We start from the raw sequence: 22,097 nt of genomic DNA, 5'->3' as shown, positions 1-22,097 counted from the left end.
TACTCGCTGTCCTGAACGCGCACGCTGCCCGGCCAGAATAGTACAGAGCTGCGAACGCGCACGCCGGCTCTGTGCTATACTGACCAGAAATAAGTCACATGGCGCATGCGTTCAGTCCAGCACGCGGCCCGGCCAGGAGAAGACTTCAATCAAGATGAAGCCCGCCCCCAGCCAGAATCCAGGAAGTGAACGGCGCGGTGGCAGCAGGTAAGTATGAAAAAGCGAAGTGGGATAACCCCTTTAATCTTCTCCTCCGGTTAGCACTGCTGGGGGGAGTAGTAGGGTTAGGTGTCATGTTCCAGAAGTGAAGTCTGTTTGGTGTCACCTTCTTCTCTTTTGGTAGATGTGTGTACAGTATCGGACTGGGGAACTTGGGGCCCACCAGTGTAACTGATTCTGGGGGCCCATCTTAGGGCTCCTGTACACAAACTTTTTTATTTTTTCCCCCATGTCCGTACCGTTCCCTTCACTTCATTGGGGCCGTTCTGCCAAATGATAGAACATGTCCTATTATTGTCCACATTACAGACCAGGATAGGACGGTTCTATTAGAGGCCGGCTGTTCTGTTCCGCGTAATGTGGAATGTACACACCCGGTATCCATGTTTTGCAGAGCTGCAATTTGCAGACTGTCAAAAAATGCACCAAAAAGATACGCAACTGACAATACTAGCTAATTCCTCAGGCCGATGTTAAAAGCTGAGAACTTTGCCAATATCTTCCAGTCGGGAACATATCTGAGCCCCTCATGCACATGCAATGGGAGCGCTCTGATGGGGCCAGGCATAAAGTACAGTGACAATGCTGAGCCCCATCAGAGCGCTCTTCAAACATGTATAATATGCGCCCCAGGTGCAGAGGCAAGGGGGGGGGGTGCAGTCACCCACCTGGCAGATCTCGTCACTGCCAGGCTGTTTCCAGAGGAAAGCCCTCTCCGCTCCCCGCTTCACTGTTCTTTTGAGCTCCTGCAGGCCGCACATAGCGCTGCTGGCTGTGGGAGGAGCGCTGAAAGCCAGGGAATCGGGAGGCGTCATCAGGGAAGAAGGTAAGTATGTGTGCGTTTGTTTTTTCCTACTGGAGGCAAAAGGGGGGCCACAACTAGAGTTAGGGAGCACAAAAGTAGGCATCTTTACTGAGGGGGCACCTAATCTGGCATAACTACTGTGGGGGGGCACCTAATCTGGCATAACTACTGTGGGGGGGCACCTAATCTGGCATAACTACTGTGGGGGGCACCTAATCTGGCATAACTACTGTGGGGGGCACCTAATCTGGCATAACTACTGTGGGGGGCACCTAATCTGGCATAACTACTGTGGGGGACACCTAATCTGGCATAACTACTGTGGGGGGCACCTAATCTGGCATAACTACTGTGGGGGGCACCTAATCTGGCATAACTACTGTGGGGGGCACCTAATCTGGCATAACTACTGTGGGGGGCACCTAATCTGGCATAACTACTGTGGGGGGCACCTAATCTGGCATAACTACTGTGGGGGGCACCTAATCTGGCATAACTACTGTGGGGGGCACCTAATCTGGCATAACTACAGTAATGGGGCACAAAAGTGGGCATAACTACTGTGACAGGAACAAAGGTGGGCATAACTGCTGTGAGGGGCTACAAGGAAGACATAACCATTGTGAAGGGGCCACAATGTTGGTACTAGTACTGTGCTACCACTTTTTTCTCGATCACCACAGGGATCTTGTTCTGGATACAGTGGGCATCACGCCAACGTCGGCGACACCCTGGATGAGGTAGGACCAGATTTTATTATTAGTTAGGACTGGGTGAGTGTAGCCATGCATTGGGCTTAGTGTAAAAAAAATTTGCTGCATCGCTTAACTGCCACCTCTTTTGTATAAATTGGGGGTGGGGGGAGGCGATCCAAAGTTTGCACTGGGGCCTATAACAATCTAGTTATGCCAATGATGCCGATACAGCTCACCTTCTTGTTCTGCATTTACTCACTGACTGCTAAGCATAACATCAGTACAAGCTTATCCTTAAAGGGGTTATTGATCCCTGAAATGCCCCCCCCCCCATATGGCCGAGTCCCTCGCACACAATATACTTACCTTGCTCCCCGCTATGCTAGGGAGGCTTGCCACCGCCTGCCATTAGCTGACCCCCCTTCCCGACACTGGATGTTTTCACACACGCACACAAGACCTACACAGATCTTCTTCAGCTTTTTCTTCTCCTGTCTGGAGTCTTTTTGTTCCAGTGACTACTTTAGGACCATCAAATGTCATATGATGTGGTCATGTGGTATCCTCATATGACTTTTCCCAAGCCCTTAAAGGGGTTGTTTCACAAAAAATATTCTACAGTTTTTAAATCAGCGCCTGGATCTGAATATATTTTTGTAATTGCATGTAAGTAAAATTTTAGTATAGGCACTAGGGATGAATGAATCGACTTTGGATGAAATATCCGAAGTCGATTTGCATAATACTTTGTTTGAATACTGTACGAAGCGAACGCTCCGTACAGTATTAGAATATATTGACTCCTATTAGCCAAAGTTATTACTTTGCGAAGTCTCGCGAGACTTCGCATAATGGCTTCATATATTAATTTCTACTATAAAAAAAACATTTCCTGAACTCGGGTTCGGCTCCAGTACAGTATTCAAACTAAGTATTATGCAAATTGACTTTGGATGTTTCATCAATAGCCACTGAGTTATTCACTAAAATCTGTATAGCGCCACCTGCTGTTTGTTTTTATTTTTATTTCTTTGTCCGGCTCTCTGAGATGGCCACACATGCTCACTTTCATTCTTCTGAGCTGTGATAGGGAGAGATCTGCAGCAGAAAGGAGCTTCCAGCTTGATATGAGTCTTGTAGAGCAATGAATAGGGGGGGAAGGGGGGGGGGGGGTCGAGTCTGGAGCCACAAGAGTTACAGGGCTGGTTCTAACTTTTAATAGAAAGAGATTGGTATTTACTATGCACTCACCTAAAGAATTATTAGGAACACCATACTAATACGGTGTTGGACCCCCTTTTGCCTTCAGAACTGCCTTAATTCTACGTGGCATTGGTACCAAGGTGCTGATAGCATTCTTTAGAAATGTTGGCCCATATTGATAGGATAGCATCTTGCAGTTGATGGAGATTTGAGGGATGCACATCCAGGGCACGAAGCTCCCGTTCCACCACATCCCAAAGATGCTCTATTGGGTTGAGATCTGGTGACTGGGGGAGCCATTTTAGTACAGTGAACTCATTGTCATGTTCAAGAAACCAATTTGAAATGATTCGAGCTTTGTGACATGGTGCATTATACTGCTGGAAGTAGCCATCAGAGGATGGATACATGTTCTCATTCTGTTTACGCCAAATTCGGTCTCTACCATTTGAATGTCTCAACAGAAATCGAGACTCATCAGACCAGGCAACATTTTTCCAGTCTTCAACAGTCCAATGTTGGTGAGCTCGTGCAAATTGTAGCCTCTTTTTCCTATTTGTAGTGGAGATGAGTGGTACCCGGTGGGGTCTTCTGCTGTTGTAGCCCATCCGCCTCAAGGTTGTGCGTGTTGTGGCTTCACAAATGCTTTGCTGCATACCTCGGTTGTAACGAGTGGTTATTTCAGTCAACGTTGCTCTTCTATCCGCTTGAATCAGTCGGCCCATTCTCCTCTGACCTCTAGCATCCACAAGGCATTTTTGCCCACAGGACTGCCGCATACTGGATGTTTTTTCCTTTTCACACCATTCTTTGTAAACCCTAGAAATGGTTGTGCGTGAAAATCCCAGTAACTGAGCAGATTGTGAAATACTCAGACCGGCCCGTCTGGCACCAACAACCATGCCACGCTCAAAATTGCTTAAATCGCCTTTCTTTCCCATTCTACATTCAGTTTGGAGTTCAGGAGATTGTCTTGACCAGGACCACACCCCTAAATGCATTGAAGCAACTGCCATGTGATTGGTTGACTAGATAATTGCATTAATGAGAAATAGAACAGGTGTTCCTAATAATTCTTTAGGTGAGTGTATATGTATAATGTCTAATGCCTGTGGTGCTATGTTAATTTTTTATTAATGCAAGTAATTATGGTTTTGACTTCGCCGTACAGCATTAATTTTAAGTTTTGAGCGAAGCGACTTTGGATGTAGCATCCAATGCTCACTTTGCTCATCACTATGAACTGTATTTCATGGTTCAGTAGGATTATGTCGATGCTAAATTTATAAAGAAATTTTTGTTTATTTTTTATTCTGATACAGAGCTGTGTGAGGGCATTTTTCTTTGGGATGAGTAGTAGTTTTTATTGGTAACACTTTGCATATACCGTATTTTTCGCTTTATAAGACAGACCCGATGATAAGACGCACCCCATATTTTAGAGTAGAAAAATAAGATTTTTTTTTTTTTCATCAAGCCTTATAAGTAGGGATGAGCGAACCCGAACTGTATAGTTCGGGTTCGTACCGAATTTTGGGGTGTCCGTGACACGGACCCGAACCCGAACATTTTCATAAAAGTTCGGGTTCGGTGTTCGGCGCTTTCTTGGCGCTTTTTGAAAGGCTGCAAAGCAGCCAATCAACAAGTGTCATACTACTTGCCCCAAGAGGCCATCACAGCCTTGCCTACTATTGGCATGGCTGTGATTGGCCAGTGCATCATGTGACCCAGCCTCTATATAAGCTTGGGTCACGTAGCACTGCACGTCACTCTGCTGATTCAAGCATAGGGAGAGGTTGCAGCTGCGACATTAGGGCGAGATTAGGCAGATTAACTCCTCCAAAAGACTTCATTCAGTGATCGATCTGCAGCTGTGGATCATTGAAGTGCTGATATTGAATTGCTCACTTTTTTTAGGCTGCCCAGAGCATTTTTATATCACTTTTTTCTGGGTTGATCGGCGGCCATTTTGTGGCTTGTGGTGCGCCAGCACAAGCTATCACCAAGTGTATTTAACCATCAATAGTGTGGTTATTTTTTGGCCATATACTACATCAGGTGCAGGCTGAGCCTGTGTCACCCAAGTGCATTTAACCATCAGGGGCAAGTTGAGCCTGTCACCCAGCGCCTAAAAAATAGACCTGACATTTCTATTCCTCCAAATCAGTACAGTTTTAGCTGGTCAAGTTATATTTAGTGACCGTAAAAGCACAGTTTTTGTTCTGGGTTGAAAAACTATTCCCAAATTTGCAATTCTCAAAATTAGTAGTTTCTGCTATATCAGGCCTACTTTAAATCTATCCCAAAAAGGATATCTTAGATTCAAGGTGCTGATAGTGTCATTCTGAAAAACTTAACACACACGCTACAGTGCAGATACAAGTCTAATTCTGTGATTTAAAGGTATATCTGTCACACAGCGCGTAAAAAATAGGCCTCACATTTATATTCAACCAAATCTGTCATTACTTGTGTGCCTGTATTAGTGTAATACGGTACCTAAATAGATAGCCAGACAGTGTTAGGTGTCTGTAAAAAAAAAAAAGGCCTGAATTTTAATTCAATACATTGGCCCGAATAATATTTTTCTCATTGTGGTGAACGGTAACAATGACGAAAACAACTAACAACTAGTAAGGGACGCGGACGTGGACATGGTCGTGGTGGTGTTAGTGGACCCTCTGGTGCTGGGAGAGGACGTGGCCGTTCTGCCACAGCCACACGTCCTAGTGTACCAACTACCTCAGGTCCCAGTAGCCGCCAGAATTTACAGGGATATTTGGTGGGGCCCAATGCCGTTCTAAGGATGGTAAGGCCTGAGCAGGTACAGGCATTAATCAATTGGGTGGCCGACAGTGCATCCAGCACGTTCACATTATCTCCCACCCAGTCTTCTGCAGAAAGCGCACAGATGGCGCATGAAAACCAAGCCCATCAGTCTGTCACATCACCCCCATGCATATCAGGGAAACTGTCTGAGCCTCAAGTTATGCAGCAGTCTCTTATGCTGTTTGAAGACTCTGCTGCCAGCGTTTCCCAAGGGCATCCACCTAGCCCTTCCCCAGGGGTGGAAGAGATAGAATGCACTAACGCACAACCACTTATGTTTCCTGATGATGAGGACATGGGAATACCACCTCAGCACGTCTCTGATGATGACGAAACACAGGTGCCAACTGCTGCGTCTTTCTGCAGTGTGCAGACTGAACAGGAGGTCAGGGATCAAGACTGGGTGGAAGACGATGCAGAGGACGATGAAGTCCTAGACCCCACATGGAATGAAGGTCGTGCCACTGACTTTCACAGTTCGGAGGAAGAGGCAGTGGTGAGACCGAGCCAACAGCGTAGCAAAAGGCAAAGGGAGCAGTGGGCAAAATCAGAACACCCGCCGCCAAGAGACTCCGCCTGCTACTGACCGCCGCCATCTGGGACCGAGCACCCCAAAGGCAGCTTCAAGGAGTTCCCTGGCATGGCACTTATTTAAACAATGTGCTGACGACAAGACCCGAGTGGTTTGCACGCTGTGCCATCAGAGCCTGAAGCGAGGCATTAACGTTCTGAACCTTAGCACAACCTGCATGACCAGGCACCTGCATGCAAAGCATGAACTGCAGTGGAGTAAACACCTTAAAAACAAAGAAGTCACTCAGGCTCCCCCTGCTACCTCTTCTGCTGCTGCCGCCTCGGCCTCTTCTGCTGCTGCGCCGCCTCGGCCTCTTCCTCCGCCTCTGGAGGAACGTTGGCACCTGCCGCCCAGCAAACATGGGATGTACCACCAACACCACCACCTGCGTCACCAAGCATCTCAACCATGTCACACGGCAGCGTTCAGCTCTCCATCTCACAAACATTTGAGAGAAAGCGTAAATTCCCACCTAGCCACCATCGATCCCTGGCCCTGAATGCCAGCATTTCTAAACTACTGGCCTATGAAGTGCTGTCATTTAGGCTGGTGGACACAGACAGCTTCAAACAGCTCATGTCGCTTGCTGTCCCACAGTATGTTGTTCCCAGCCGGCACTACTTCTCCAAGAGAGCCGTGCCTTCCCTGCACAACCAAGTGTCCGATAAAATCAAGTGTGCACTGCGCAACGCCATCTGTAGCAAGGTCCACCTAACCACAGATACGTGGACCAGTAAGCACGGCCAGGGAGGCTATATCTCCCTAACTGGGTAAATGTAGTGGCGGCTGGGCCCCAGGCGGAGAGCTGTTTGGCGCACGTCCTTCCGCCGCCAAGGATCGCAGGGCAACATTCTTTGCTTCCGGTCTCCTCCTCATCCTACTCAGCTTCCTCCTCCTCTTCTTCCACCTGCTCATCCAGTCAGCCACACACCTTCACCACCAACTTCAGCACAGCCCAGGGTAAACGTCAGCAGGCCGTTCTGAAACTCATATGTTTGGGGGACAGGCCCCACACCGCACAGGAGTTGTGGCGGGGTATAGAACAACAGACCGACGAGTGGTTGCTGCCGGTGAGCCTCAAGCCGAGCCTGGTGGTGTGCGATAATGGGCGAAATCTCGTTGCAGCTCTGGGACTATCCGGTTTGACGCACATCCCTTGGCTGGCGCATGTGCTGAATTTGGTGGTGCAGAAGTTCATTCGCAACTACCCCCACATGTCAGAGCTGCCGCATAAAGTGCGGGCCGTCTGTTCGCGCTTCCGGCGTTCACACCCTGCTGCTGCACGCCTGTCTGCGCTACAGCGTAACTTCGGCCTTCCCGCTCACCGCCTCATATGCAATGTGCCCACCAGGTGGAACTCCACCTTGCACATGCTGGACAGACTGTGCGAGCAGCAGCAGGCCATAGTGGAGTTTGAGCTGCAGCACGCACGGGTCAGTCGCACTGCGGAACAGCACCACTTCACCACCAATGACTGGGCCTCCATGCGAGACCTGTGTGCCCTGTTGCGCTGTTTCGAGTACTCCACCAACATGGCCAGTGGCGATGACGCCGTTATCCGCGTTACAATACCACTTCTATGTCTCCTTGAGAAAACACTTAGGGTTATGATGGAAGAGGAGGTGGCCCAGGAGGAAGAGGGGTTATTTTTAGCACTTTCAGGCCTGTCTCTTCAAAGTGACTCAGAGGGAGTTTTTTTGCAACACCAGAGGCCAGGTACAAATGTGGCCAGACAGGGCCCACTACTGGAGGACGAGGAGCTGGAGGAGGATGAGGATGAAGCATGTTCACAGCGGGGTGGCACCCAAAGCAGCTCGGGCCCATCACTGGTGTGTGCCTGGGGGGAAACACAGGACGATAACGATACGCCTCCCACAGAGGACAGCTTGTCCTTACCTCTGGGCAGCCTGGCACACATGAGCGACTACATGCTGCAGTGCCTGCGCAACGACAGCAGAGTTGCCCACATTTTAACGTGTGCGGACTACTGGGTTGCCACCCTGCTGGATCCCCGGTACAAAGACAATGTGCCCACCTTACTTCCTACACTGGAGCGTGATAGGAAGATGCGCGAGTACAAGCGCACGTTGGTAGACGCGCTACTGAGAGCATTCCCAAATGTCACAGGGGAACCAGTGGAAGCCCAAGGCGAAGGCAGAGGAGGAGCAAGAGGTCGCCAACGCAGCTGTGTCACGGCCAGCTCCTCTGAGGGGAGGGTTAGCATGGCAGAGATGTGGAAAAGTTTTGTCACCACGCCACAGCTAACTGCACCACCACATGATACGGAACGTGTTAGCAGGAGGCAACATTTCACTAACATGGTGGAACAGTACCTGTGCACACCCCTCCACATACTGACTGATGGTTCGGCCCCATTCAACTTCTGGGTCTCCAAATTGTCCACGTGGCCAGAGCTAGCCTTTTATGCCTTGGAGGTGCTGGCCTGCCCGGCGGCCAGCGTTTTGTCTGAACGTGTATTCAGCACGGCAGGGGGCGTCATTACAGACAAACGCAGCCGCCTGTCTACCGCCAATGTGGACAAGCTGACGTTCATAAAAATGAACCAGGCATGGATCACACAGGACCTGTCCATCCCTTGTGCAGATTAGATATTAACTACCTCCCCTTAACAATATATTATTCTACTCCAGGGCACTTCCTCATTCAATCCTATTTTTATTTTCATTTTACCATTATATTGCGGGGCAACCCAAAGTTGAATGAACCTCTCCTCTGTCTGGGTGCCAGGGCCTAAATATGTGACAGTGGCCTGTTCCAGTGGTGGGTGACGTGAAGCCTGATTCTCTGCTATGACATGAAGACTGATTCTGTGCTGACATGAAGCCAGATTCTCTGTTACGGGACCTTTCTCCTCTGTCTGGGTGCCGGGGCCTAAATATGTGACAGTGGCCTGTTCCAGTGGTGGGTGACGTGAAGCCTGATTCTCTACTATGACATGCAGACTGATTCTCTGCTGACATGAAGCCAGATTCTCTGTTACGGGACCTCTCTCCTCTGCCTGGGTGCCGGGGCCTAAATATATGACAATGGACTGTTACAGTGGTGGGTGACGTGAAGCCAGATTCTCTGCTATGGCATGAAGACTGATTCTCTGCTGACGTGAAGCCAGATTCTCTGCTATGGGACCTCTCTCCAATTGATATTTGGTTTATTTTTATATATTTTATTTTTATTTTAATTCATTTCCCTATCCACATTTGTTTGCAGGGGATTTACCTACATGTTGCTGCTTTTTGCAGCCCTCTAGCTCTTTCCTGGGCTGTTTTACAGCCTTTTTAGTGCCGAAAAGTTCGGGTCCCCATTGACTTCAATGGGGTTCGGGTCGGGTTCGGATCCCGAACCCGAACATTTCCAGGAAGTTCGGCCGAACTTCTCGAACCCGAACATCCAGGTGTTCGCTCAACTCTACTTATAAGACCTCAGATTAGCCATCAGTACCCCCAATCAGACCTGAGATTAGCCCATCAGTACCCCCAGACCTGAGATTAGCCCATCAGTACCCCCAGACCTGAGATTAGCCCATCAGTTCCCCCAGACCTGAGATTAGCCCATTAGTACCCCCAGACCTCAGAATAGCTGATCAGTACCCCCAGACCTCAGAATAGCCCATCCGACCTCAGATCAGACTAAAATAAAAAATCATCTTACCTGTCCTGCTCCGCGGCTCCTCTTCAGCTGTCGCACTCTTATCTTCCCGGCCTGCGCTGCACTGTCACTGCATGCCAGAAAGATAGGAGCGCGACAGCTGAAGAGGAGCCGTGGCGCAGACCAGGGAGGGTAAATATTACCTGCGCTTGCGGCGCTTCGCTCCCCGCTCCTCGCTCCTAATACATACTAGTGAGTGCTTCCATAATGGAAGCGCTCACTAGTATTCGTTTTATAAGACACACTGACATTTTCCCCCCACTTTGGGGGGGGGGGGGGAAATTGCGTCCTATAAAGCGAAAAATATGGTATATATTTTTTTACATTTCTTTGGGTAGCAAGGAGAGCAATTATGGCATTCAAAATTTTATTTATTTTCTTTAAGGGGTTCTCCGGGAATTAAGAAACTGAAAATGCTTAAATATTACTTCATTATAAATATATTCCCAAATACCTTTCATTAGTTAGAATGGCTTGTTTTGTCTAGGGAGCAATCATTAATAAAAATGGCCGCTGTCCTATTAGTGCGCACAAAACCTGTCCAAATCACACAGGAGGATTAGTTACTTCAGAACACTGAGGTAAAGAGCTGTCTTATCCTCCTCTATACTCTGCTTATCAGAGATTATGATCCTGACTACAGTTTTTAATATGATCTTCAGCTAAATCTCTGTAGTAATAATGTTCATAAGGAGACATGAAGTACAGAGCGGATGGACAGGACTGCAGACAAGTGCTGCTGCTCATTAGCCACATCTGCTCATGAACTCCATTCCTACAGAGATTCAGCTAAAGATCTTATCAGCTATATTCAGGATCATAATCCCTCACAAGTAGGAAAGGAGAATGAGGCAGCTCAGTAACTTGTCCTGTTGTGTGATTAGGACAAGTTTTGTGTATACTAATAGGACAGCAGCCATTTTGTTTCTCCTGATGATTGCTCTCTAGATAAAATGAGCCCTTATAACCAAGAAAGGTAATTGGGAATATATTTATAATGAAGTATTATTTAAGTATTTAAATTTTCTTAATTCCCGGAGAACTCGTTTAAACTATTTTCATCATGATGCTGGATATTGTGATACTGGATGCTGTGATTCATGATATTGTAATGATTCGGACATTTCTAAACACAGCAATACCAATTTTTTCAGATTTTTTATTTTTTATTTGATGAATGGCATTGGAGGTGTTTGCAAAACAGCTGTTCTTGGGTCCACCCATAGAATTGAACAGATCAAGGATCATTAAACTTTGGCACTTCAGCTGTTGTGAAACTACAAATACCAGCATGCATACTCCAACAGCTGTTCTCAGAAATCCTAGAAAAGTGAAAGGAGCATGCTGGGAGTTGTAGTTTCACAGCAAATGAAGTGCTCAAGGTTGCTGACCCCTGGAACAGAGAATGACGGGAATTGTAGCTTTGCAAAGGGCTGGCACGCCAGAGGTTGCTGACCCCTGCTCTATTCAGTCTCTGCTTTCCGGGAACGGTCAAGAAATTAACATTTTGTAGGCTTCCTAAGTGCACATATATCAAACAGCTGTAAAACCATTGCTATACTGAAAAAGACCTATATATTGTAAGAAAGGCAATCAATACCACTCTATCTGCACATCCGGTTTCTCAGAGGCTGGTTACAACATCTACAACAGGCTTAGGCTTATAAATCCTAACATCATAGTCCTAAAAGGACAACTGTATAGTGAGTGAGACTGATCTGCGGTACTAGAAACAGCCACATATAAAGAAGAGGTGCTATAGCTCCCAGACTTTCATTCTTCTAATTGGCAGGTGTTCCCAGGTTGGATCTGAAGGGAAACACTATCATGTTTTTAAGACTTCTGTCTGTGATTGTGAATTATGTAATGTACATTGGGGTGACAAGAAAAAAACAAAGTGTAGCAGCACAACGGAAAACAGGGGTAAATACCGTTCCTTTATTGTGGTGGTGCCTGCCGTGTCGGAGGTCAGTCTCGAACTCCCCCAACTTTAGATGTACTTGTAAAAAAAAACGCAGCACTCTCCAGTCTTGAATTTCCAAGGGTTTATTCACCAACACTATGCGACGTTTCGACCTGTGTGGTCTTTTTCAAGCAACTGACAATGTGAACAAAACTGAATACATGTACCCTCTCAAAAAGGTCACATGACCCAATCTGGTATGCTAATAGACAATTACACATTCAAAATTCGCACCACCCCTTTCTGTGTTTTCCAACTATGGGGACTATTAATCACCTAGTGCCAAACATAATATTACATAGTTCATTAAGAACATACTTACTGCGATACTTGACGTAGACCTGGGGAACACATCACTAAAGAGACCATTCACTTTAATATATCTAACAGAGTTACATGATCCGTTCGGCGTTCCTCTGTACTTAGTGCGCATGCGCGCCATCATCTATGGTGTATGACGCTAACTTCGGGCGCCTGCAGAGGACACACCCATCAGGTGTGTACCATGGAAACCGGATGCCTCGTATCCCCGCCTCTCCATGTGTACTCTGTGCCTGCGCGCCCGACACACGGAGCCACCGGATCTGACGTCAGGCCCCCCGCTCCTGCGCAGTGCGTCCCCGGCCGGCGCCATGGCAACCTTGTAAACAGTCCTAATATTTCTCTCTTAACAGTGTACCGCCGCAACTTTTCTTTCAATCTATTTACGTGCGGCTAGGACAGCATGTTCTATTATGTTTAATATAAAACCCTCAGTTCGTTATATCATTATTATGGTCTGTTACTATTCATCACCCACATTGACAGGGGCAATCCTGCCTGTAGTCCACAGGATCCATGGGGGTCAATTAGATAAATCCAAAAGGCTAGGTGTCCGCTACTTATCCATGATTTAGGGATAGGGTGCCTAGTCACATTTCAATGAGATTAGCTTCATGGTTAGAAAATAGTTGAGGGCTCATATGCTCTTTCTACAGGGGGGCGTCCCCCACCTCAACCATGTGAGGTCATTAACCACCCCTGATCAAAAGTGGGTCAATACCCTCCCTCATAGAACCACTTCAGTGTCCCAATGGGTGGCACGTCTCCCTCCATCATTAATATGGGGCAGACGTGCCCACCTCGGGCACATAACAAACAGTTCAAGGTGGGCGTATCCTCCATATGATTAGAGGAGCGCCCCTCCTCTAATCCAACCACTACTGACCTGCCCAGTCGGGTGGTAGGGTTACCCGTCCCCGGGTTACCCTATTTAAATCCAACCCAGCCAGGCCATCCCATTCAAACCAACCTTTTTTAGAAACCATATCATGGTACAAACTGCAGAAACCATATAATAAGAAACTTAGGATCCTAAATACCAATGGGCCCCAATAGACCCAAAGTGTCGCCAGGTCGTATGTTTGCCCCTCCTATGGGGTGAGTGGATAAACAAATTGAGGTATTCTAGATATCATTCAATTAAATGCTACAGATAGCTACCATGTAATTTTCTTGTGTCTAGGTCTCTTCTCAGTACATGTCCCTAGGTCCCATCAGTAACGCAGTTTCTGTAAAAGATAGAAGATAAAAATATTATTAGTACTAAATAATTAGTAATTAATCACAGCCTAATAGGTTAGGTACAAAACGTAATTAAAAAACATCCAATTCATGGATGAGGTACTGTATTCATTAACAAGTGAGGTGAGGACTAGAGCCCGCACGGTTCAGTAGAGTGGACCGATCTTGAACTCCCTGTTGAGGCCTTTGGTTTCGAGCGTCTGTAGTTCGAAAATCCACCTCAACTCCAACCTATTTAACAATTTTTCCCTGTTGCCTCCTCTCCTTTGGGGAGGCACTCCATCAATCACACGGAACCGGAGTTGTGAGATATTATGTTTGAGTTTCAAGAAATGCTCGGGGACAGGTAATTCAGTCCTAGAGGTGTCAGTCTCTCTTTCTCCTGAGAGTAACTTCCGTATGTGATAGCGGTGCTGATTCAGTCTGTTTCTAAATTCCTGGGTTGTTTCTCCCACATAAAAAAGTCCACATGGACATTGAAGCACATAAATCACATATTCTGATCTGCACGTGTAATAATTCCTGATTTGGTATCTCTTCCCTGTCCGGGGATGTGTAAAGGAGCTCCCCTTAAGTATTCCATTACAGTTACAACATCCCAGGCAGGGGAAGGAGCCCTTCCTTCGGACATAAGCAGAGTAAATTGTTTAGTATTTGCTTGCTACATGCTGTGTAAGTGGAGACAAATGGTACCCTCTGGTTCTCCTCTCGTTGTTTTTTACTCTTCAGTAGTTCTTCTCTTTTCAACTCATTAACCCTCTGTCTATGCCTCTGTACCATAGCTCTTGGGTAACCCCTATCATAGAATCTATTACACATCTCACTCAGTCTATTGTCAAGTTTCTCTGTGTCCGTTACTATCCGTTTCACCCTGAGTATTTGACTGTAGGGTAATAATTCTTTCATGAATTTAGGGTGGTCACTTTTAAACAGTAGGATGTTGTTTCTATCTGTGGGTTTTACAAACAGATCTGTCCGCAACATCCCCTCTACACATTGCACTGTCGTATCCAAAAACTGCAGACTAGTCTGTGAGTACACTGCCGTGAACTGTAGTTCTACATGGATTGAGTTAATGTGTCTTTGGAATTCGAGTACTGTAGGTCTTCCAAAGTTCCTGTCCAGATAAAAAATATGTTGTCTATATAACTCATCCAGCCCTTTACCGAGGTAAAGTGGCTGGATGGGTATACAAAGCACTCCTCAAATCTACTCGTGTAGATATTTGCGTACGTTGGGGCCACATTGGACACCATTGCGGTCCCCCGCGGCTGTATATAGGAAGTATCCTCAAAAAGAAAATAATTACTGGTAAGTACTATCTCTAGTAGGGAAAGTATAAATCTTGTAATATCTGGTTTAATCTTATCCTTAGATAGGGCCCATTTAACTGAATCTAGTCCCTTGGTGTGGTCAATAGAGATGGCCCGAATAGTTCCCGGCGAACATAGCTTGTTCGCGTTCGCCGCGGCGGGCGAACATATGCGATGTTTGGTCCGCCCCCTATACATCATCATTGAGTAAACTTTGACCCTGTACCTCACAGTCAGCAGACCCTCACATTCCAGCCAATCAGCAGCAGACCCTCCCTCCCAGACCCTTCCACCTCCTGGACAGCATCCATTTTAGATTCATTCGGAATCTGCATTCTTAGTGAGAGGAGGGACAGTGCTGCTGCTGATTCAATAGGGAAAGCGTTAGCTAGGGCAGTGTTCTGTGTCCACAGACTCATCTGCTGTAAGGACAGCGTCCTGACAGCACCCCAAAAAGCCCTTTTCAGGGCTGGTACATCAGTCTGCTTTTTTTATTTTATTTTATATATACATATATTGCAGTTGCCTGCCCGTGTGTGAGAGGCTGCAGGCTCAGTCACAGACAGTACTGTGTGCACACCATTCATACAGGGTGTGACAGAAAATACCTCGCAGATAAAAAAAATTATATTTAATATTTTTCTGTGATCTAATCCCATTTGCAAGCCCGTGTGTGTCAGGCCCACAAAGACTGTATTGTGGCCACTGGCTAGTGGCTAGACCTCCACTTATACCGTTACAGGGTGTCACTCACAAATACCTCGCAGATAAATAAAAATTCTATTTAAAATTTTTCTGTGATATAATCACAGTTGCAAGCCAGTGTGTGTCAGGCCCACACAGACTGCACTGTGCCCACTGCCCACCACTTATATAGGGTGGCACAGTACCTTGCACGCATAGTAACACTTATCTAATAAAAAATGACAGGCCGAGGCAGGCCACGCTGCAGGGGCCGTCGTGTTTGTGGTGCTGTGATTTCCACTGGCCCTGGAATAATGCCCAGTGTTCAGAGGCCACGTACCCTGAACCCAAAAAATTCTGAGAAAATAGTTGACTGGCTTACACAGGACACCCAATCTTCAACAGATTCCGCTAAGAACCTTGACGCACCATCCTCCTCCAGCTCAGCTTTGGTCACCTGCTCTCAAGTTACCACTCTCCTGCCCGACACCACCACCACCACTACCACCACAGCCACCACAGCCGCTTCACTTGATCCCTCAGAGGAGTTATTTACACATCATTTGGATGAAATTAGTGATGCGCAACCATTATTGCCAGAGGATGGAGATAACAGGGATATGTCTCAGTCAGGCAGCATTACACCTTCAGCAGTTCCATCTCATCTGCCCACAGTCAGGTGTCTGTAAAGGAAATGTTTGAGCGTAGGAAGCCAATGTCCCAGAGTCACCCCCTTGCCCGGCGTCTGACAGCTGGCTTGACGGAACTCTTAGCCCGCCAGCTTTTACCATACCAGCTGGTGGAGTCTGAGGCCTTCAAAAAATTTGTCGCTATTGGGACACCACAGTGGAAGGTACCCAGACTAAATTTTTTTTCAAAAAAGGCAATCCCAAACCTCTACTCAGTGATTGAAAAGGAAGTCATGGCATTTCTGGCATACAGTGTTGGGGCAAGGGTCCATCTGACCACTGATACCTGGTCTTCAAAGCACGGTCAGGGCAGGTATATTACCTACACTGCGCATTGGGTAAACCTGCTGATGGCTGACGAGCACGGAATGCGTGGCTCTGCAGCGGAGTTGGCGACACCGCCACGACTTGCAGGCAGGCCTACTGCCACCTCCTCTACTCCTCCTACTCCATCCTCTTCCATAACCTCCTCGGCTGAGTCCTCTTCTGCTGCGGCGTCTGGCTGCACATCAACTGAATCCCCCCAGCTCCCCAGGGGCTATTCCACATACCGGATACGACAGTGTCACGCTGTCTTGGGGTTGACTTGCCTGAAAGCAGAAAGCCACACCGGACCAGCACTCCTGTCCGCCCTGAACGTACAGGTGGATCAGTGGCTGACCCCGCACCAACTGGAGATCGGCAAAGTGGTGTGTGACAATGGAAGCAATTTGTTGGCGGCATTGAATTTGGGCAAGTTGTCACATGTGCCGTGCATGGCACATGTGTTGAATCTCATCGTACAACGCTTTGTGTCTAAGTACCCAGGCTTACAGGACGTCTTCAAGCAGGCCAGGAAGGTGTGTGGCCATTTCAGGCGTTCCTACACGGCCATGGCGCACTTTTCAGACATTCAGCGCCGAAACAATATGCCAGTGAGGCGCTTGATTTGCGACAGCCCGACACGTTGGAATTCAACACTCCTAATGTTCGACCGCCTGCTTCAACAAGAAAAAGCCGTCAACGAGTATTTGTATGATCGGGGTGCTAGGACAGCTTCTGCGGAGCTGGGAATTTTTTTGCCACGTTACTGGACGCTCATGCGCAATGCCTGTAGGCTCATGCGTCCTTTTGAGGAGGTGACAAACCTAGTCAGTCGCACCGAAGGCACCATCAGCGACCTCATCCCATTTGTTTTCTTCCTGGAGCGTGCCCTGCGAAGAGTGCTGGATCAGGCTGTAGATGAGCGTGAAGAGGAAGAGTTGTGGTCACCATCACCACCAGAAACAGCCTTATCATCATCGCTTGCTGGACCTGCGGCAACGCTGGAAGAGGAGTGTGAGGAAGAGGAGTCAGAGGAGGAATGTGGCTTTGAGGAGGAGGAAGACCAACCACAGCAGGCATCCCAGGGTGCTCGTTGTTGTCACCTATTTGGGACCCGTGGTGTTGTACGTGGCTGGGGTGAAGAACAGACCGTCAATGACATCAGTGAGGACGAGGAACGGGAAATGAGTAGCTCGGCATCCAACCTTGTGCAAATGGGGTCTTTCATGCTGTCATGTCTGTTGAGGGACCCTCGTATAAAAAGGATGAAGGAGAACGACCTGTACTGGGTAGCCATGCTACTAGACCCCCGGTATAAGCAGAAAGTGGTGGAAATGTTACCAACTTACTGAAAGTCAGAAAGGATGCAGCAGTTCAAAACAAAACTAAAAAATATGCTTTACACAGCTTATAAGGGGGATGTCACAGCACAACGGGAATCTAACAGGGGAAGAGGTGAAAGTAATCCTCCTCCTACCACGACCACAGCGGCAAGGACAGGACGCTTTACAGATGTGTTGTTGATGGAGGACATGCAGAGCTTTTTCAGTCCTACACATCGCCACAGCCCTTCGGGATCCAGCCTTAGAGAACGACTCGACCGACAGGTAGCAGATTACCTCGCCTTAACTGCAGAGCGATGAACCCCATGACTACTAGGTGTGCAGGCTTGACCTGGGGCCTGAGCTATCCCAGTTTGCGATAGAACTTCTGGCCTGCCCCGCTTCAAGTGTCCTGTCAGAAAGGACCTTCAGTGCAGCAGGAGGCATTGTCACTGACAAAAGAAGTCGCCTCGGTCAAAAAAGTGTTGATTACCTCACCTTCATTAAGATGAATGAGGCATGGATCCCGAAGGGACTGACAGTGGGGGATACGTTTGACTAACAGAAGGCCTGATGACATGCCTTGGCCTCAAAATGGTCCCCACACTGCTGTATTTAAGGTCTGCATACCGGATGACTTTCGTGAATTCTCCGCCACCAACTAGGGTTCAAGCCGCGATGTTTTAGTCACCTTTCTGCCTTGAAAACATAAATTTTTCCGGCCGCTGCTACAACAGCGGCTGCAGCAATAACATTATTTTTCAGGCATGTGTACATGCCTAATTTTTCTGGCCTCTGGTGCTGCACTGTGGCTGCAAAAACAAAACAAAAAAAAAGGCACATACAAGTGTCAATTCCCCTTCGTGATCGTTACCTTGTTGTGGTGAAGGGGCTTGCATATCACAATGAAGCGATCATCACCTCTATGAGTGTGTTGGCAATGTTGCCACACCCCAGATGATAAGGCCGTTGCTTCATTATGATCAGACCAAAAGCGATCGGCTGGATAATTTTTTATAGAAAAAACATAATTTTTTTTATATATTTTTTTTAAGTTGTATGGGTGGGTTTTTAATACATAAAATAAAAAAATCATAATAAAGTCTCTTAATAGTTTATTAGAAATAATGCAGACAATTTAAAAAATCCCCATCAATTCCAATACAAAGCAAGTACAAAGCTCAGAACTAAATTATTCCAGGATGTCGTAATGGTTTGTTAATTCGACAATGGTTAATCAATTCGACACACGTCCCCGGATAGGGGACTTAACAGGGATTAAACTGATAGGAATAGTACTAGTTAAGACACCACTCATATAGGGCAGTGATGGCAAACCTTTTACAGACTGAGTGCCAAAACTGCAACATAAACCCACTTATCTATTGCAAAGTGCTAACACAGCAATTTACCTTGAATACTACAGTCCAATATAGTATATCTTCCATGTACTTTATCATTTATCTACAATATCCTGCCTACATTCAGTGCACTAACTGTGCTGTTCATGGTGCGCCCTGCGCTGATGAGTGACAGGAAAGTCTAAGGCATATTGGTACACCATAGACTTTTTCCAGGGTGTGGGTGCCCACAGAGAGGGCTCTGAGTACCGCCTCTGGCACCCGTGCCATAGGTTCGCCATCACTGATATAGGGTGTCACAGCACATTGCTCCGTGCATGCGCAGTGCCCCAACTTGGGAGTAAGAGGACCGACCAAGCTGCTTTTTCCATCTCCCGGTTCCTAAAATCAATTTATTTTAGTGTATCAGAGTTTGGTCTGTCACTGTGAAGGCAGTCGAAGGTACCCGGCCTAAATTTTTTTTCACAAAAGGCAATCCCACCCTGATATGGGACGTAACAGGGATTAAACTGATGAGAATAGTACTACAGAAAAAACCACTCATATCGGGTGTGACAGTAAATTGCACGGCGCAGACGCAGTGACCGTGGATTAAAACAAAGAGGAGGGAGCCAGTATTTTTTTAACCATCTCCCCGTTCGAAAAATCAATTTAATAAATGGACCCCAGATTGGGGACGTAACCGGGATTAAACTGATGAGAAGAGAGAACTACAGAAAATACCACTCATATCGGGTGGGGCAGTAAATTGCACGGCACAGACGCAGTGACCGTGGATTCAAACAAAGGGGAGGGTGCCAGCGTTTTTTTAACCATCTCCCCGTTCGAAAAATCATTTCAATTCACCTTTCGGGTACCCTTGGTGTTGTACGTGGCTGGGTGGAGGAAGAAACCTTCAATGACATCAACGGGACATGGCTAGCTTGGTATCCAACCTTGAACAAATGGGGAGTTTGGGCAAATGGACTGTTTGCGGTTGTTTGCGGTGCATTAAAAGGGGAGGTTGGTCTGTCAATGTCTGTGAAGCGGGCGTAACCCTTACACTACCTGATCGATACAACATCATACCTGATCGTATACACACACTGGATGTTTTAAACCACGTTGTTCAAAAAAAAATTGGATTGTTAGGTGATTTATGCCCTTTATGGATTAAAATCCAACTCTGCGTCAACTACATAATTTTCCATGGGAGTTTTGCCATGGATCCCCCTCTGGCATGCCACAGTCCAGGTGTTAGTCCCCTTGAAACAACTTTTTCATCACTACTGTGGCTAGAAAGAGTCCCTGTGGGTTTTAAAATTCGCCTGCCTATTGAAGTCTATGGCGGTTCGCCCGTTCGCGAACATTTGCAGAAGTTCACGAACGGAAAATTTTATGTTCGCAACATCACTAGTGGTCAATACTCGTATAGAGACTGACCACATCAAAGGAAACAAGATATTGTCCATCTTCGACATGTAATGTTTGTAGTTTATTAAGGAAATCTGTTGTATCTTTCACATAAGACCTTGCGGACATGGCATAGTCTCTCAGGTATTTATCGAGAAAAGTGGCTGCAGGTGAAAAAACTGAATCAATCCCAGAGACTATAGGACGCCCTGGAGGATTAATCAAACTTTTGTGTATTTTTGGCAGTATATACAATAATGGTGTTACTGGTCTTTCTACAAGCAGATATTCATGTAGCTTGTCATCAATCAAGTCTGAGGCATAAGCATTATCTATTAATAATTTCAATCTCCTCTTAATAGCAAATTTGGGGTCAGCATCTAATGGTCGATATACTTCTCTGTCACCCAATTGTCGTATTTTTGCTATATATTTATCTGTGTCCATTATAACCGTTGCCCCTCCTTTGTCAGCCTTTTTAATAGTAATCTCTTTTCTACCGCTTAGCTCTTTTAAGGCCCTTTTCTCTCCCTGACTCATGTTATTTTTACTGTCATGTCTATTGACATTGGTTTTAATTTTTTCTACGCCCTTCTTGACCAACAGGAGGTTGAAAATCACTTCGTAAATACAGGCCCATTTCCCTCAATCTCAACATGTCGGTGTTAACAATACCCTGTGTATTAGTGGAAGTGGTCACATTCTGAGTATCCTTAAAGAAAACCTGTAACTTAATGCGTCCAAAAATTTTTTTGCAGATCAATCTCACAATTGAACCATGATTGGGAATTTGAGTTGCACTGTTTTAACCGAGGACCCATATGGTTTCTAAAAAGGGTTGGTTTGAATGTGATGGCCTGGCTGGGTTGGGTTTAAGGAGGGTAACCCGAGGACGGGTAACCCTACCACCCGACTGGGCAGGTCAGTAGTGGTTGGATTAGAGGAGGGGCACTCCTATTATCATATGGAGGATACGCCCACCTTGAACTGTTTGTTATGTGCCCGAGGTGGGCACGTCTGCCCCATTAATGATGGAGGGAGACGTGCCACCCATTGGGACACTGAAGTGGTTCTATGAGGGAGGGTATTGACCCACTTTTGATCAGGGGTGGTTAATGACCTCACATGGTTGAGGTGGGGGACGCCCCCCTGTAGAAAGAGCATATGAGCCCTTAACTATTTTCTAACCATGAAGCTAATCTCATTGAAATGTGACTAGGCACTCTATCCTTAAATCATGCATAAGTAGCGGACACCTAGCCTTTTGGATATATCTAATTGACCCCCATGGATCCTGTGGACTACAGGCAGGATTGCCCCTGTCAATGTGGGTGATGAATAGTAACAGACCATAATAATGATATAACGAACTGAGGGTTCTATATTAAACATAATAGAACATGCTGTCCTAGCCGCACGTAAATAGATTGAAAGAAAAGTTGCGGCGGTACACTGTTAAGAGAGCAATATTAGGACTGTTTACAAGGTTGCCATAGCGCCGGCCGGGGACGCACTG

General features: G+C 46.8%; 1 long non-coding RNA gene across 1 annotated transcript; it reads left to right on the top strand.

Annotated features, from left to right (window-relative positions):
• The first annotated feature begins 11,903 nt into the window (after positions 1 to 11,903).
• Positions 11,904 to 19,337, top strand: LOC120977839. The gene is made up of 3 exons (XR_005773973.1): positions 11,904 to 11,914; positions 14,694 to 14,704; positions 19,136 to 19,337. It is a non-coding gene; the product is annotated as an uncharacterized LOC120977839 (long non-coding RNA).
• Positions 19,338 to 22,097: the final 2,760 nt, after the last annotated feature.

The sequence above is a fragment of the Bufo bufo genome, chromosome 8, assembly GCF_905171765.1.
Source record: "Bufo bufo chromosome 8, aBufBuf1.1, whole genome shotgun sequence".
Lineage (NCBI taxonomy): Eukaryota > Metazoa > Chordata > Amphibia > Anura > Bufonidae > Bufo > Bufo bufo.
The sequence above is the reverse complement of the archived record's forward strand: the minus strand, read 5'-3'. Positions and strand labels throughout refer to the sequence as shown.